The following is an 18,003-nucleotide window of genomic DNA, read 5'->3' on the forward strand; positions in this document are numbered from 1 at the left end:
GTCAGAACTCAGACTCATGCCATAACTAATAGCAAGACAGATTGGCAAACCTTGTCTACTCACATGTGTAGGAGGAATGGGAAATGGATTTGGTAAACAGCTAACCGATCTTTATCATAATACTCATAATTAAAAATATGTTAAGGTAAAATGGAGATAGATGCTTTCATGTCTGAATTTTAGAGCCTGGGATTTTGCTCCATGAGCACCTAGCTCACAAGAATATTTATGCTCTGGTTCCTGCCTACATTTGTATTCTTATCACTCTCTGTTTTCTCCCTTTGCACCCTCTGCTCCAACCTAACCGACCTCATTTCTGTTCCTTGCAGGACTCATGCTCTCTGAGGCTTCCTCTCTACTTCTATTATTCTCTACCTGAAAGCCTTCTACTGCCTACTTTCTCATCTCCTCTCTACTGTGCTATTTGATTAATTCTTCATCCTTTAGGTCTCACTTTGAAAGTCACTTCCCTAGCCTTCCTCTGACTATGATAGAAACCCTAGACTAAATTAATTACAATTGACAACTGCTGGGTGGATGCACCAATTTTTTTACCTTGTTAAGTTTGTTTTTCTTTTTTGAACTTTTTAATTTGTGCAACTTTCCTATTGGACTGTAAGCTTCAGGTCAAGGCATGAGTCTATCTCCCTCACTATTTTATCAGTACCTCTTAGAGTATCTGGATTCGTGCTTAAGAAGTGATTGTGAAAGAAGGAGGGAAAGAACCAAGAAAAAAAGAAAGAAAGTGTATGGCAGATTCACCTGACAGTAATAAATTAAGTAAACCTTGAGAAGGACCCTGTATGATGGACACACCTGACAGCAGTAACTTAAGCCTGACCTTATGGCAGACACACCTGACTTAGCTTAAGAAATGAGGGTGGCAATGTGGAGATCGCTGAGGGGAGGCCGCTAAGTGATAGTGCTATATAAATGGCAGGCTTTTTCAGAAGCTGTTGCCGTTCTCCTGTCCAGCCTACTGCGGTTGCACCTCCCTGTAAGTAAGTTCTCCTAGTTGAATTCTGTTTTGTTCTCTGGCTCCGGGTCTCTTCTTCAACCTCTTGAATCTGATGCCATCCGTGTTGAAGTTAATAGGGGCCCAACAAGACAAAAAGGAAGGGAAGGAGGGAAAAGAGAAAGAAGGCAGTATTTTTTTTTTGCCTGATTTCAGAACGTATCAATAATGGTATTGTTGTGTTTGTTACATATTGATTGCCCAGGTTAATTTGGCAGATTATTTTAGTTGTTGGGCCTAAACCTCTTATCTATCAATATTCTACGTATGCTCCTTCATGTTGCATCCTTGGCCAGGGGATATCCCTCTGAGAGAGGAAAACCCCTCCTGGGTCAATTGTCTATAAGTCACTGTGCTCCTTTGGCATTCCTGAGTATGATTTCCTTTATTCATGTGGGGAATGTGTTTGCAACATCCTGATGAAAATTGCTGTCAAGAGCATGCATAAACATAGGTTTTGATAGACGACTATGAGACAGAGTGATAAAGGCTGCTTAGAGTTTTCTAGAGTCTTGTTGAAGTGAGGGCAAGAAGACCTGGCAGACATGTATCTAGGTTTTGTAAAATGAAGTTTTGAGGATAAAATATTGTTTAATCAAGAAACTTGGTGAATCAGAAGTTAGGTCGTCTGTAACAAATAAGAGCTTAGTCCAGGCTGTGACTGATAAGGCAGTGGGTACGCCAGGGAAAAATAACAAAAAGGAGAAAGGTAAAGTTGAGAGTACTGCGATTTTCTCTTACGTGGGTGTAACAAAGAGTCTTGTATGCCGGTATTACTGAGGCTAATAGAAGGGAGGCAGAAAATAAGGGAAAAATGATGTCTAAAACATAGTCCTTCTACATAGTTACCAAACTACAAATTATTCATGTTCTAGTTTGGGGATTGCCACCTGGATCAGCACACACCTCCCATAGGTTATTCACTCACTCCTGTTTTACGTGGAATGATGCAAATCCTGTTTTCAACTATTCTTGAGGACACACTCACCACTGACAGTCTTGTGCATTTGGAAGTTTTATGGCTTCTCCTTGAGGCTCTGTCCCTTTTCTCTTCTTTCCTGACTTGGAGATTTCACTGCTTTGCATGGCCTTCCCCAGAGATTTCAGTGGGATCATCAAAGGAAACGAGACATAAGCCAGACAGTTTTGTAATGATTTGTAGCTCTTATAAAACCATTTCTCTAAGGAGGGAGATTTTAATGAATTGTTGCCATAACGGTTTGGGATTATCTGTGATTTTTAATTATTCCAACTTCTCAGATCATTTTTGCCATAGAATTGAGACCTGTCTAGGTGGTTTGGATTATTGAGATCAAGTTCCTGATGTGCTAAGTAATTAAAAGCACAATTGATCCTTGAATCCCTAATTGCATATGTACCAATCTCCTTTTATTAGATATCTTCTTGCTTCTAATGCATAGTGTCAATTTTTAAGTAGAATTCTTGTTACTTTTACTTTAAACATAAGTGACACTCTCAAAGTGATAGTATCCTTGGGTCAAAGCTTGTCTATATTAATCAGACTGAAGCCAGAAGTGGAATGCATATGTTTTGACTAGTTTTTAGTATCAACTGATTGCATTTAAAGAAAAAAGAAACTTTATTTTTAAATGGCAATTATCTTTGCATTTATATGTCACCACTTTGTAAGAGATTCTGCAGTGATAGAATATTCTTTCATTCTTTCATTGTTATTCATGAGATACTATCACCAAGTCATAAAATCATAAAATGAATTGCCTTAAATTAGGATTAGAGCGTAGTGAACAAGTGAAAGAATCACTCATTCCCTCCTGAATGCAGTCGGGCTCCAGTGTGTAAAGCTTTAGTTTCTGACAGCCCATTTATTTCTTTTTTTAAGGAAATTGAATTGGAGAGGGCAAATGGGAGGTAAAAGGAAAAAAGTTCAGCAAGGCAAAAATGTGCGTACTCATAGGCTATTTCAGAGGAGTAGGCCTGAAAACAGGACAAAAAAATCACAAATGTACCCTTAGTCCTCAGGAAGACTTAGGGATCTGGAACCACTAACTTTCAATCCCAAAAGTAGGTTGAGTTGAACTAAAATAAATAATAGAAAGCAATGGAATTCCTATTGGGGCATTCTGTAAATGCTACCTTAAAATAGGCTGTATTTCCATGGTGTGAGACAATGGATGTTATCCTGCGCTTGGCGTCCTGTCTCTTCAAAAGTATGGCATCTTAAGCACACATTGAAAGACGAGCAGATCTCATGACTCTCCACTCTCAGGAAATTCAAGCTTCCTGTTGATACCTCTTATATTTTATTCCTCCTCCTTTGACATTATCTGCATGGTAGCCAGCTTTAGCTCCTGGAAGAGGGAATCTAAATCAGGTGTAAAAATAGGTAAATGTAAAAAAAAGAAAAAAATTCTGGGAAAATGACATCTCACTTTTATGAAGTAATTTGAGTAGTAGAAAAAGGAAACATAAAATAGGTTTATTTATTTTGTTCTTTATTTTTATAGCATATTTATAAAAATAAAATACATCTTACTTTTAAATACTTTCTTAAAAAAATAAAACATATCTAGTTCCTGGAAATGCCTACCAGTTAAATGGAAACTTCTCTGTATAAAGACAGGTATCTTTACTGTTTTGTACTTACTTTCAAAGTGTCTTTCTATGTATTCATTTTTGTTTCAATTTTTTTTCCCAACATTCTACATTAAAGTGATGCAATGTCCCCAAATAGGAATTATTTGGCCATTTCTCTGAAAGACTCTCTTCACAATCGGTCATTCTGCCTTGTCAAACCACTGATAGAGAACTTTGTTCTGAAAACAGTTATTTCCCAGAACTTGTATCTTTATTGGAGTAGCCATGATTTAATATTTCAGTCAGATAGGAAACATTTCAGGTGATGATAGTAGCTCTCCCCTTACCTTTTCTAGTAGTTTAGCCCATTGTAGTTATAAATGCATAAACCCTGAGTTTGTACATTTCTACCCAGATGGCACAAGATGGTGAGTGATCAGTATGAGGAGGCTCCTTGAGCTTTGATACATGTTGCTATCAAAGCTGATTACCAGCTAATAACTAACTCTAGTTGAGAATGTATTTTGTGGAATTGTGAATACATCTGTCTAAAACTCTAATGATTCTTTATAGATCTTTCTGCTGGTATATTCTGGTTCCCAGAGTGGAGTGTTAGCTGCTGTGGTAAATAAAATACAGCGTAAGGAACAGTGTAGAAGTTTCTATCACTGGGCTGCAGTCTCTATGGAAGATCTTGTCATTTAAAGAAAGATTAGTCCCTTTCTCATGGTACTTGTTTCATTGCATTCTCTCCTGAAAAGTGGTTATATGGCCATGGGAAGACAGGGTGCCACCTTGTTTTCATCCCTTTTTCTGGAAGACAAGTTTAGGAAAAATTCAAGGTGAATGATAATGCCTCATGCCATATGATGGCAAACATGCCTGGAATTACACAGTCTTACACACAAAAAAGGGAAAATTATACACTGTAACCCATAGTGTCAATCACTTTAACAATCTACAAAGCAAATTACAAGATGCATGCACTGTTTTCTACCCAGGGTAAGGAATCATGACAATCTGTTCTCGCTTCCACATAGCAATTACTGCACTTACTGATCACATCTCTGGAATGGTAATGCATGAGATGGCACCATGTTCCACACTCTCTACTGAATAATAAAAATAAACGGAGAGGTGGCACTTTTTGGCAATCAGTTTCCTTTGGGAAAGGGAATGTGAGGTAGGAAAACGTGACCTACTTCTCCTTCTGGATACATTTATGCATTTTATCATTAAAGATGGCTTGGAGTCAGTTCTGATAAATTCACCCCCAAATGCTTGGCAAACAGTTGTAGGTGACATACTGATAAACACACATCGACTAAAGAAACACTTCAATACCCAGTAAGGCCTTTGATCATTGAAATAACCTCACAACTAAGATTGTACATATGTTGAATATTTTCTATCTAATGTTCCATTTATTCATTCACTCACTGTCATTTACCACCGGCAGTTTGTATATCTCATGGGGATGTCATGTGTAAAGTGTGGCCAAGTGATACATTTTGCCCAATTTCCATCTTTTGCTATTAAAGTTTTACTCCTCTCCCCTTGCTTATACTGTAGAATATGTAAAAATAGCCAGCATGTTATTTGTGTTATTCATAAGTGAATTTATTCAACATATGTACTTTAAACATTGTACGTACTATGCACCAAATGCCAAGTTAAGAACTGTGGGAATGGCAATAATAAATAAAACCTGGTCCTTGTCCTTAAAGAGATTTCAGACTGCCAAGCAAACTGACTACTTGTCTTTTATACTTTTGGGGGATAGAAGACATATGGAGAATCTACTTGCATTGTAAAATCATGGGGCACTCTGACTTTTATCTTCAAATAATTGCCATCACTAAAATTTGTATGTCTCTTAAGAATAGTAGGTTGTCTGCCCATTTACTCGACTTTCTCATCTTTCACACAGTCCTTAGTTTTTGCTCTCTGACTTCTGCTTCTATTACTGCATGGAAAATCTTACGTAGGCAACAATGACCTTCTAGGTGCCAAACCCAAGTCAAAGAAACAGAAGTGAGAGCGTGGATGGCACATGCATTAATTCATTCCACAAACATACAGTGGGTACCCACCGTAAACCTATTGCAGTGCTGGGCTTACTAGGGGAATTAAATCTTTCCCTATAGCGAGTGTTGTCTCTTAAGGCTTTGAGCCTCTTGAGGGCAAAAAGTTTGTCTTTGTTCTATTCCTGGAAGTCGAAGAATACTTTTCAGGTGTTTTGTTTTTGTTTTTTTGAGAGACAGAGTCTTGCTTTGTCACCCAGGCTGGAGAGTGCAGTGGCGTGATCTTGGCTTATTGTAACCTCTGCCTCCCAGGTTCAAGTAATTCTCCTGCCTCAGCCTCCTGAGTAGCTGAGATTGCAGGCATCTGCCACCATGCCTGGCTAATTTTTTGTATTTTTAGTACAGATGGGTTTTGCCAAGTTGGCCAGGCTGGTCTCAAACTCCTGACTTTAGGTGATCCACCCACCTTGGCCTCCCAAAGTGCTGAGATTACAGGTGTGAGCCACTGGGCCCGGCCTACTTTTCAGGTCTTATTTGAACTGCTGTGCTTCAAAAAGGCAGTTCTCCCTTTCCTGATGCTTTGGTGATAAGGCTTTAAAGTAGTTTGTACCTTCTGTGGCCACTTTGTCCCAGTGTCAAAATGCCCCATTGAGAAGAGGATACGGTTTTCTTGATTGTAGTGTGGTCAAGTGGCTAGATCATGGTTATGTTCCATGGGGAAGAAGCCCTGGGATTGGTTTCTATTTGGTGAGGCACATAGGTCTAGGAGTCCAGGGCATGAGCTAAGTTTGAGTTTGGATATAACTACGGTTCAATGACTAAAGAAAGGCAAAGTAGAAACACCAATTCTAGAGGCAGGAATCATGTTGGCTGGTGGAACCAAATGTTCAAGGGCTGAGGGAGAGAGAGCATTGATGTTTTTAGAAGGAGGCACTTATAAAATTCTCCAAAGAGGCCGGGCGTGGTGGCTCATTCCTGTAATCCCAGCACTTTGGGAGGCCAAGGCGGGCGGATCACACGGTCAGGAGATCAAGAGCATCCTGGCCAATATGGTGAAACCCCATCTCTACTAAAATACAAAAAAATTAGCCGGATGTGGTGGTGCACACCTGTAGTCCCAGCTACTCGGGAGGCTGAGGCAGGGAAGTCACTTGAACCTGGGAGGCAGAGATTACAGTAAGCTGTGATCATGCCACTGCACTCCAGGCTGGGGACAGAGTGAGACTCCATCTAAAAAAAAAATTCTCCAAAGATAAGTTGCTCAATTTTACCAGTCAAAGTTTACAGGGGGTACAAATAAATAAACCTTCCCTCTGGTGTGGTAGATGCCGCCTCTCCTGTAATGATAGTACTTTCCTAGTTTGTGCAAAAATGTTTGAGTTCCCATGTATTTCATTCCTTGCCCTCTGTTCTTTTTACTGGAAATACATGTGTGTGTATATATGTGTATGTACATACATGTGTATGTATGTGTGTGTGTACAGTCGGCCCTCCTTATCCATGGGTTCTGCATTCAGGGATTCAATCAGCTGCGGATTGAAAATATTTGGCAACAAAAAAGGATGGTTGCATCTGTACTGAACTTGTGCAGATTTTTTTTTCCTTGTCATTATTTCCTAATTGATACAAACAACTATTAACATAGCTTATATGTTTTATCTGGTATTATAAGTAATCTAGAGATGGCATAAAGTATACAGGGATATGCTCATAGGCTATATGCAAATACCGCATGATTTTATATAAGGAACTTGAGCATTTGGACTTTGGTATCTCTGGGGTGACACTGGAACCAATTCCCCATGGACACTGAGGAAGGAGAATGACTATAGACATAGCCATCAGTGTGTATATATGTATATGTATACACATATATGCACGTGCATATGCACACATATATGTATACACACACATAGCCTGTAAACAATTTTATCTGTACTCATTTTAATTAATATTAAACATTTCTAATTCTTAAAACGTCTCTTTCATGAACATGTTTATCATTGTGTACTCATATTCTCTAGATATCTGTTACTATGGTTCTATATATATTCACTTAACAAATATAAAGTATTGGCAAAAAAACAAATAAGGCCGGGCGCAGTGGTTCACGCTTGTAATCCCAGCACTTTGGGAGGCGGAGGCGGGCGGATCACAAGGTCAGGAGATCGAGACCACGGTGAAACCTCGTCTCTACTAAAAATACAAAAAATTAGCTGGGCATGGTGGCGGGCGCCTGTGGTCCCAGCTACTCGGAGAGGCTGAGGCAGGAGAATGGCGTGAACCCAGGAGGCGGAGCTTGCAGTGAGCCAAGATTGCACCACTGCACTCCAGCCTGGGCGACAGAGCGAGACTCTGTCTCAAAAAAAAAAAAAACAAAACAAATAAGATATAACTCCTGGCCTCGTGAAGCTGACAGCCTAGGAAGGACACCATATTCTCTACTGAAAGATCTGTAGTTCCTCGGGCATGGCTAGTACTATGGCTAGTGTATAATAAGCACTCAACAAAAATTTGTGGCTGGGCGCCGTGGCTAATGTTTGTAATCCCAGCACTTTGGGAGGCCGAGGCTGGTGGATCACCTGAGGTCAGGAGTTGGAGACCAGCCTGGCCGACGTGGTGAAATCCCGTCTCTACTAAAAAAAAAAAAAAAAAAAAAAAATACGGAAAAAAATTAACCAGACATGGTGGTGTGTGCCTGTAATCCCAGTTACTCAGGAGGCTGTGGCAGGAAAATCACTTGAACCTGGGAGGTAGAGGTTGCAGTGAGCTGAGATCACACTACTGCACTCCAGCCTCGGTGACAGAGCGAGACTCTGTCTCAAAAAAACAAAACAAAACAAAATTGTAGGATGAATGAATAAATATAGGTGTACATACCAGTGTTCTTATCTCTGTGTCTTTGAATGTGTGATTTCCTTTTCCAAGAACACTCTACCCATACTTCTAATAAACTATACCAGTAGCATTTCTCTTGGTGCCATCATCTCTTTTTGGGCATTTCTAAACAATCCAGGCAATCTGGCTCTTCCTTTTTCTGTGTTCCCAATGCAAATTATATATCTCATTCACACTTCATCTGTAGAACTTAGGTACAAACAGAAGTACAACACAACATAGTCTCACGTGAGACAGACACCTAACTGCTTGAGAGCAGGGGCCTTGTTTCTTCCAGGTCTCTCTCCAGTACCCAGCCAGGGACTGGTTCACAGTAATCTGTCAGCAAATGTGAATTAGTAAATGAAAAAATTGAATTGAAATAAATTACCTCCCTACAATTGAGTTTGCATGCAAAGCTTGCCATATTTTGGCCCCAAATTCCTCTTATGTATCTCCCGTTTCTCCAAGTGTCAACTAGAATCCAGCCACCTTGTTATTCTTGAAATGTCTTTCATTTTCCCATTTTATGCCTTCCACATATTGATGCCTATGACTGAATGCCTCTTGTACCTCTTCTACATGTGCTAACCACCCAGACTTCAGACACCTTCCAGTGCTAACTTCCCCTCTACCTTTACCACTCTTTCAACATTCTTAACTCACCAAACATCCCCCCACTCTTAGCATATTTCCCATCTCCCTATCTAAAATTATTTATCTTCCTTGAAGCAATGTCATACTTTTCATATATGATGCTGAAAATTCTGTTTTCTATTTTAGATTAGGTGCTTATCACACCTGTCTTACTAGATTTCAAGCATCCTGAAAGGAGGAACCATGCCTTGCACAGAGTCTTGCAAAAAGGAAGCATGCAGTCTCTCTTGCAGTGTGTGCATACGGTTACAAAAAGATGGGAGGAGGAAATATTCGATTAAACTCTGAATGTAATTCTTATTCTGCTGACAAGATTGTAAGGTTCATAGAGTGGCTAACCAAGCAGCAGCCACCAAAGCATGTCATCATGGCACTTGAAACACCAGGGAGAGAATATTCTGGGGAAAAAAAATAACAGGTCACACACGGAAGACAAATAACCAAAATGTCATTGGTCCGTCCAATAGGAACATTAGAAGCTAGAAGACCATAGAGAAATACAATAAATAGGGGAAAGAATTTTATCCCTAGAGTTGTGTACTTGAAGTATCAAAATTAAATGATAATATTTCCAGATATGAAAAATCTTGAGATACATATGATACATCCATTTTCAGGGAGCTACTAGAGAATGTGCTTTACTGAACTAAGGGAATGATGTAAAGGAACAATGTGAAACCAGAAAACAGGAAATCCATCACAGGAGAGGATGAAAAAACCAAGTTGATCATGAGGGGTAATAGCTGTGAAAGTGGTTGAAAGAGCAACCAGTTCAGATTGGAGCAAGAAAATAGAGAACTCTGGGAGAGATGCCTCAAAGATTAACACAAGGAGATGAATACATCATTAGTAAGACTTGACAATGCGAAAGCTTATCTTGAGTCATTTGTCAAAGCCATTAATGGGAGTGAGAAGATTTAGCCAAATGAATCCAAGTAGGTGAGCGGGGGGGAATGAAAAGTGATTATCAATTCCAGAAAAAGCTAAGCATTTTACAAAAATTTAGGTAGAAAAGCAAAAGGAATTCTAAAAATACTTTAGTCAACAGGACAGTATTTTTGTAGTCACAATCATAAAAGAACCTAATAGTATTTAATTAAAATGTATAATATAACTACATTGGAAGAATGAGGAAGAGAAAGGGAGGTGTCAGACAAAATCCTAACATTTAACATTAGGAAGTCAGTAACATCTGAAATCAGTGACTCAAAAGATAGGTCCATATTGTCTTTGGAGAAATGTGGAGGTAATTACCAGAGAAAATGAGACTAGAATGTGGTTTCCCCTGGCAAGCAGGATATGGGAGGAGTGAAGGAAAACTAGAGCAGGGGGCTGCTGTTATTTATTATAAAGCTTTTATTTGTCCTATTAGACTATGCGCATATATTGCTTTGTTAAAATTATAAAAATGTATTATTGGACCCAGTAAACCTATGGATAGGGACATAAAAGTTTGACACTATGTATCAGGTAGGTCATCACAGCATTCATCTGCCATTAATGGGCAAACGACAAAATTGCCTTTAGTGGAATCCTATAGTAACATTATACGCAATCTACATTTGATAAATGTATTTACATTAAAGGGTCTAGGAAGGGTACTGCTTGATGTTAGGTCTTAGTGGTGTATAAACAATGCAGGCTTTGGAGTTTGTACTCCTTAGTCCAGATCTTGCTAGCTATGTAATCTCAGACAGATTATTTTTCTGAGTTTTCTCAAAGATAAAATGAAGACAATATCCATATCGTAGGACTCTTTAGGAGTAATATTCAAATTGCTATAATTGTTGGCACTGTTAATATTGCTGTCAATACTGGTTCTGCTACCATGGCCGATATTTGGAATTTGGCTTACATGTCTTAATTTCTTAGGTTATCAGGGAAGGATCAAGTTCTGATCTCACAACTTACGGGAAGTGTGAACTTGGACAAGTCACTTAAACTCTCTAAGCCTGATTTTTCTCAATTGTGACAGGAGATAAGAGTTTAGCAGAGATCCTAACAGGCTGAATTCACTGCATTCCTCTTTTGTCACGTTCCTCTAGCAAATCAGCTTCCTTCTCTACCATATCAGCAGTATCCAAATAATTCATCATAGATTCAAAGAGCTTTCAGATTGGAAGACATCTGAGCCACTGGGCAGGAAAAGACATCAAGTCATGCTTTTTAAATTAATGGAGTTGAATACTCTTTTGCCCTGAAGTATATAATTGTTCTTTTGTGACTTTACAGGCTACTGTGCTTCTCACAATGTGGTCCATGGACCAGCAGCACAGAATTGCCTTTGCAGGTTAGAAATGCAAATGTTTGATCTCATTCCAGATGAACTGTAGTAGTGGGGTCAGTGATCTGTGTTGTAAAGAGCCCTCCAGGTGATTCTCACACGTGCTAAAGTTTGACAAATGGCTGGCCTTAAATTTTCAAAGCACAGTACTGGGGGAAAAAAAAAGGAAAATGATAAAGATGTGTTTGTACATCCCATGAGTACCAGGTCAGCTATCTTCAATTGTTCCTTCAGCTAAAGTAGATCGGTCACCTCCTCTGTGCCAGACACTGTAAGAGTTACTGAGGATTCAAGATGAATATTTTAGGTCATGACAAACACTTGCCTGACCGACCAACCACAATTTTCCTAAAATCATTCTACGTATTTTCATGGATTCAATGATTGGCTTTCTTATAAATATGGATGCATTATCAAGTTCTCCAGGATTACTTCCTGGGCTCTAGCTTTCCAGTTTAAGTGATCATATTTTCTGATGTCTCGTGTCTATTTTCCTAAAAGCTGCTATATTGTGTGTAAACTCATCTGCCTTCTTGCATGTTTTACATATAATTTACATAGAATTTGGCCATAAAGTAGATAATCTTCCTCTTTATCCAAGTAAAGCATCTACCTGGAAGAAAATTATCTTTACTTCTACGTGACTTTATATTATAGATGATGATAGCCAGGGTGTTTTTGATCTTTTAATATACATTGTTTCAGTGTGTACCCATCTCTCCAGTCATTAGACATTCTCCCTGAAAATACTTCTTAGATCTAAATTGCTAAGCAGGGATTCCGTGTTCCCAAGGCTTTAATGAGCTGCATGTATGCCATTGCAACTTTCTTGCAGCCATAAAGTCAGAGAGCTTCCAAGGATTCAATTTTTAATAAAGAATAAAAATCTAAGTAGATTCAACCTAAAGCAGGAAAATAAAATAACAGAATATGGGTTATGGAGGAGGGAAGAAAGCAGGCAGGAGAGAGGGTTAAAGAAATAAGCGTTATCAGCATTTTAATGGGAATGAATAAACAGTCTGCACTATAATAAATCTCCTAGGCATTTGATCCCAATAAACCATCTTAATCCTCAGGGCTATTCTGGCAGCATGAGATAACTACTCTGAAACCAAAACGTATTTAGCATAAAACTCACATTCCAATGTTTACTGTGTATCTGCTTTTAAAAAGTAAATTGAAAATTTAAACTTATCTGAGGTTGTGTAAGAGGAAACAGCCTCTAAGGGCCCCTTCTGCGTGTCATCCAGCACCTGCCTGCCAAAGTCAATGCTGGGATGCCCACTGGTCGGGGAGCTGGAGTACTTGTTAACTGAGGCCTTTTAATCCGCTGTTTCATCTGAGCATTATTTGACTGGCTTAGGCTTTGAAAACTTCCTCCTTCTTGTGTGCATGTAGAGGGCTTTTTGATATGGGCATGATGGCAGTCCCACTTCAACTGATTTATGTCATAGAAATATCAAAGTCACATGTCCATATATGGTTGACCTATAAAATCTTTGAATTAAAAAAAAAGTTGCTGTTTTCAGTGTTAATCGTGACCAAGGAGTGGTCCAATTACTTTTTATCCTTTTTTTCTTTTTTCAAAGCCCATTACCTTATCTATACCTAATGTCCTCAGTAAAACACACTTGCCGGTTACTACTTCATAACATCAACCTGTCTAGTTATAAAAACTATTGCGGGCCGGGCGCAGTGGCTCATGCCTGTAATCCCAGCACTCTTGAGAGGCCAAGGTGGGCAGATCACAAGGTCAGGAGTTCAAGACTAGCCTGGCCAACATAGTGAAACCCCATCTCTACTAAAAATACACAAAATTAGCCGGGCATGGTGGCAAGTGCCTGTAGTCCCAGCTACTTGGGAGGCTGAGGCAGGAGAATCGCTTGAACCAGGAAGGCAGAGGTTGCAGTGAACAGAGATTGCACCACTGTACTCCAGCCTGGGCAACAGACTGAGACTCCGTCTCAAAAAAAAAAAAATGCTATTGCCCTGGTGTACATATATGTACCAAATTGCAGCTTGTCATTTTGCCAGATGAGGAAGTCAAGCCTGTTCACCTAAGCAAATATAGGACTTACGTTCTTAAAATATATTTTAGGGAAGTGGTGTTTATAATAGCAGTGTTTAAATACATTTTGCGTTTTTAAAAGAAAAAGGTACACAAGCTCTAGTACAAAAGAGAAGCACAATACCTGAAGCGATTTACAACGTATTACCATATAAGAACAAGCAATTCATTTTTTTTCTTTTGTACAAAAATGGAGACAGAGAGAGAGAGAGAGAGAGAGTGTGTGTGTGTGTGTGTGTGTGTGTGTGAATTCAGAGCTTATCTGTTAGCATCAGACACTACTGGCATGAAGAGAGAGACCTCATTATTATTTTAGATGCTTTAATTCTGGACCTGTCTTCTGAGCAATTACAAACTGCTTAGAAGCAGCTCTCCCGCCTCTGTTCTCTTCCCCTGCCCTACCTTTTCTTCTTTCTTGCTTTGATTTTTAAGAAAGAACTATCCTAGACTTCCCACATCAAATCTGACATCAAACCAGATCTGGTTACTCATACCCATACATGCATATAAGTACATTTTCCTGCGTGGTATATGAACATTGAAAACTATACTGTAATGCCAAGGAAGTTTTAGCTTTTCAGTTTTAATGATGCCTCTATTTTTATTTACTTTCTGACCCCCACCCATCAGCCTGTCTACTGTACTCTTTTGCAAACCTAAACGACCTGCCTTAAGAATGTTTATATATGCTCTGCTAAATTTCCAAAATAAATAAAATGTCAAACTACTAAACGCAGAGTAGGAACAGAAAAATCATTAACTTGTTGAAACTAATTATTCTATGTTCCATTTGGCTCCATGAAATCAAGAAGCAAAAGTTTACAGTGGTTCTGTCCATTCATCCTAACACTTACCTTGACTTTATGGTAGAAAAGAATGTACTATCAAATAGTCTATATATAGCTCTGTGTCTCTGACTCTCTCTCTCATCATATTTTTATGATGAAAATTCTAGGTCAAAAATGGCAAGTGAGTGAGAACAAAGAAGAAAATCATTGTCAAAAGACAATGGAGCAGTAAAAAATCATAACTTGAAAATGTGCTTAAGGCATATCTCTTCTGTGTAGACTCATGTAAATTCAGTATAGTTACAGCTATTGAAAATACATGAATATAACCCTCTTAAAATAATGCTAGTAGATCTGTGATCATGTTTTTAGAGGTAAAGGTATTTCTTAGCTTTCACATGTACAAATTAGTAGTCTCCCCTTTTACTTACTCTCTTGAAAGAGTACAGATTCTCTTCCACAATGGCACATTTTACAAAAGATATAGCAGCAATATATAATCTATAGACCGCTTTTTATTCATTTTAAACGGTGATTGAGCACAGTTGAATTGAAATACATACAAGCTGAAAAATCTTTTCACTTTTTCAGGCAATCTCATTAAATGATGAAGAGTCTGCTTAGCAGCTAATCTCTTTTATGTTGTCACTGAATAAAGAACTGGAATCATGCCATTAATTGTCCATCACAAAGAAGGTTAAGCTTAGGTACACTGAAACACTAAATAAGACTCAGGTCGAGAGGCCCAACAGTAACTCTTTGAATGCTTTTTGTTTTATAACATTGTGCAATATTACAAGATATTCTTTCATAGGGAGGTGGGCACAGATAAAACAAGGGTAACAAAATATGTTTTGTTATCTTGAAACTAAGTGATGGATAAATGGGGGTTACGCTATTCTCTTTGGGGTATATTTGTGAAACATTCACAATAAAAAGTTAAAAACAAAATAATGCATATCAATAAAGGGGTGCAAGGTTGCCTGAGGTATTTGGCTGACCAAGGGCCACAAGAAAGCTGAAGGATGGAAACTCAGAAAAGGAGTGACATTCTCAGGATGCAGGGCTTCCCTGGGTCTAACTGAAGCTGGTAGCTGGAAACAAATAACTAGTGCTGATGAAGGAAAATCTTTGCTAACGAGCCAGCAACTAAATTTTATATTGTCTTGGCAAATGAAAGAATTAGAGAAATACTAAGAGTGATTGCCAAACTTTCATATTTTTATTAACTTTTTGGTGCTGATTAGTCATGCATATAGCAGCTAATTTTGATCCTGCCTGAATCAAGTAACAAAGCCAATTGTAATAATGACCAACATTTATTTAAGGTTAACGATGTGTCACACATATGCTAAGCATTTCACATGAATTATTTCATCCAATATTTCTCAAACCTGCAAGATAAGTCTAACAAAATTATAGGTCTGAAAGCTGAGCCTTAGTTAAGTAGTTTATCTTAAGTTATAGTACCAGATGATCCATGGCATTTTGACTCTAGAACCCAGGTAATCATTAAAAAAAAAAAAAAAACTCAGATATCTTGAAATTCACTCTACTCATTTAATACATCTCCCAAGATCTGAGCATGCATTGCCTTTAGCTGTTGTTGTCTTATATGCCCTCACTCTCATGCAACCCTAACACTGCTCTTCTATCCTGGGCCCTACTCACGTGATCCTACCTGCTCTGTGGCTTGGTGTCTCTTGGAATTATTTGCTCTTCTACTCGGGCCATGTAACCACTTCAAAAAGGTTAGAGTTGCTTCCCAATTCTGATTCCCTTGATATTTTGGAACTTTAACCTTTCCAATTCCCACTACTATAAATTTGCTAGAAACAGAACCATATCCCCTCCAGCATTCATATGGTGAAGTCCTAACCCCAAACATGACTGTATTGGGAGGAAGTAATTAAGGTCAAACAAAGTCATAATGGCAGGGCTTTAACCAATAGCACTGGTGGTCTTACAAGAAGAGCAAGAAAAAGAAATCTCTCAGTGAATGAACAGAAGAAAGGCCCTGTGAGTACATAGTGAGAAGGTAGCTTATTATCTACAAGCCAGGAAGAGAGCCCTTCCCAGAAACTGAGCCCTAACAAACTTTGATCTGCAACTTCATTTCTGGAACTGAGAAATACATTTCAGTTGTCTACCCAGCCTGTGGTATTTTGTCATGGTAATCCCAGTAGACTAACACAACATCCTGTCATTTCCTGCCTTAGCTTCCACTTCAAATGCTTCTGGAAAAAGTAGAAAATGACTTGCTTCTCTAGAGACAGGTTTATGAAAGAGCTCTAAATTCGGAACCACAAGATTGGATTTTAAGTCATGACATTGTCATGTGTTAGCTGTGTGACCTTGGAGAAGTCATTTAAGTTCTTTGAGTCTGTTTTCTTTGTAATAAACACAATTAGAAAAATATATGCCCTCAGTATTTCAACAATAAAAGAAAAAATAGTAAAGATATCAAATTGTATTATCAATGCCAACTAACCCCTTACTGATATTTAGTGATCTTTTCATTAGCAGCCTTCCTACCAGTGTTGTCAGTGGACTGCTGCCATTAATCACTCATGGTCCCACTTGGGTATCTGACCTTGTCCTTTAATATATCCAGAAGCCCTCTGACTACAGCTTTTGTAACCTCTGTAGCAATATGTCAGTTTCTGATCCCATTCTCTCCAAGAAGATTGACTTATGCCTTTTTTTTTCCCCCAGAATAACATCTCTATCAGGAAACTCGGTTGCTCCATTAGAGTAGATCAGTTATTACCTTTTATTTCAAATGTGCTCGAGTCCTTTGTACTCAATGACAAACAAGCCCTTGACCTTGACCTTTTCAAGCTACTCTCCCATTTCTCTCTTCCCATTCATTGACATGATTTCAAAAACCTTCCTACTCATAGCTTCCTCCAATGTACTTTTTGCAGTCTGTCATCAATCCAAATTATGGTTTTGATCCTGCTTGCTCCCACTTTAAGGCTTTGCTTAGAATGACATTCAGCCCTTATTTCTGCCTATCAGTTTTCCAAGGTTTACCAAAATGTCACCCCTTCTATGAAGCCTTCCCTTACATAATTTCTTCTAAGCTCCCAACTAACTTAGTTTGTACTTTTTGATAGCTTGTTTGCATTCACTGTAGTATCATTATTTGTGCATCTTTACTAGATGATAAGCTCCCAAGGCTCTCAATTTAATATCCCATAATCATTTAGTAAATGTTCAATAGACATTATCAAACTGATCTTAAACTATATAATCAAGATATTAGTTCAACTGGGACAAACACAAGGCTTGGATATTTTTTGGAGAAAGATCAAACTTCAATGTGAATATGGGCAGAGAGAGACTGGGCCTGTATAGATTTATACAAGAGACAAAAAGTCTTAAAATCCTTCTAGCCATTTTCTGCCTTTGTTGAAGCAAAGTAACAATAGCCAATAGTAGACTAGCCTTCACATAAGTGTTCAATAAATGTTTCTTGAATTATAGAAAAACCGAATGCTTAAAGTAGTCCTAGAATTATATATTAAATAGTGAGATTTAGAAAGATTTCGGGAGGAGTGGCTCACACCTGTAATCCCAGCATTTTGCGAGGCCAAGGTGGGTGGATCACTTGAAGTCAGGAGTTCGAGACCAGTCTTGCCAACATGGTGAAACCCTTGCTTACTAAAAAAATAAAAAATAAATGAAAAAATGAGCTGGGTGTGGTGGCCCATGCCTGTAGTCACAGCTAC

General features: G+C 38.6%; 1 long non-coding RNA gene across 2 annotated transcripts in view; it reads left to right on the forward strand.

The window, feature by feature from the left end:
* Positions 1-18,003, forward strand: part of LOC129487602 (uncharacterized) — a 242,626-nt gene that overhangs the window by 30,118 nt on the left and 194,505 nt on the right. The window lies entirely within an intron of this gene.

This window comes from Symphalangus syndactylus, chromosome 8 (genome assembly GCF_028878055.3).
Source record: "Symphalangus syndactylus isolate Jambi chromosome 8, NHGRI_mSymSyn1-v2.1_pri, whole genome shotgun sequence".
Lineage (NCBI taxonomy): Eukaryota > Metazoa > Chordata > Mammalia > Primates > Hylobatidae > Symphalangus > Symphalangus syndactylus.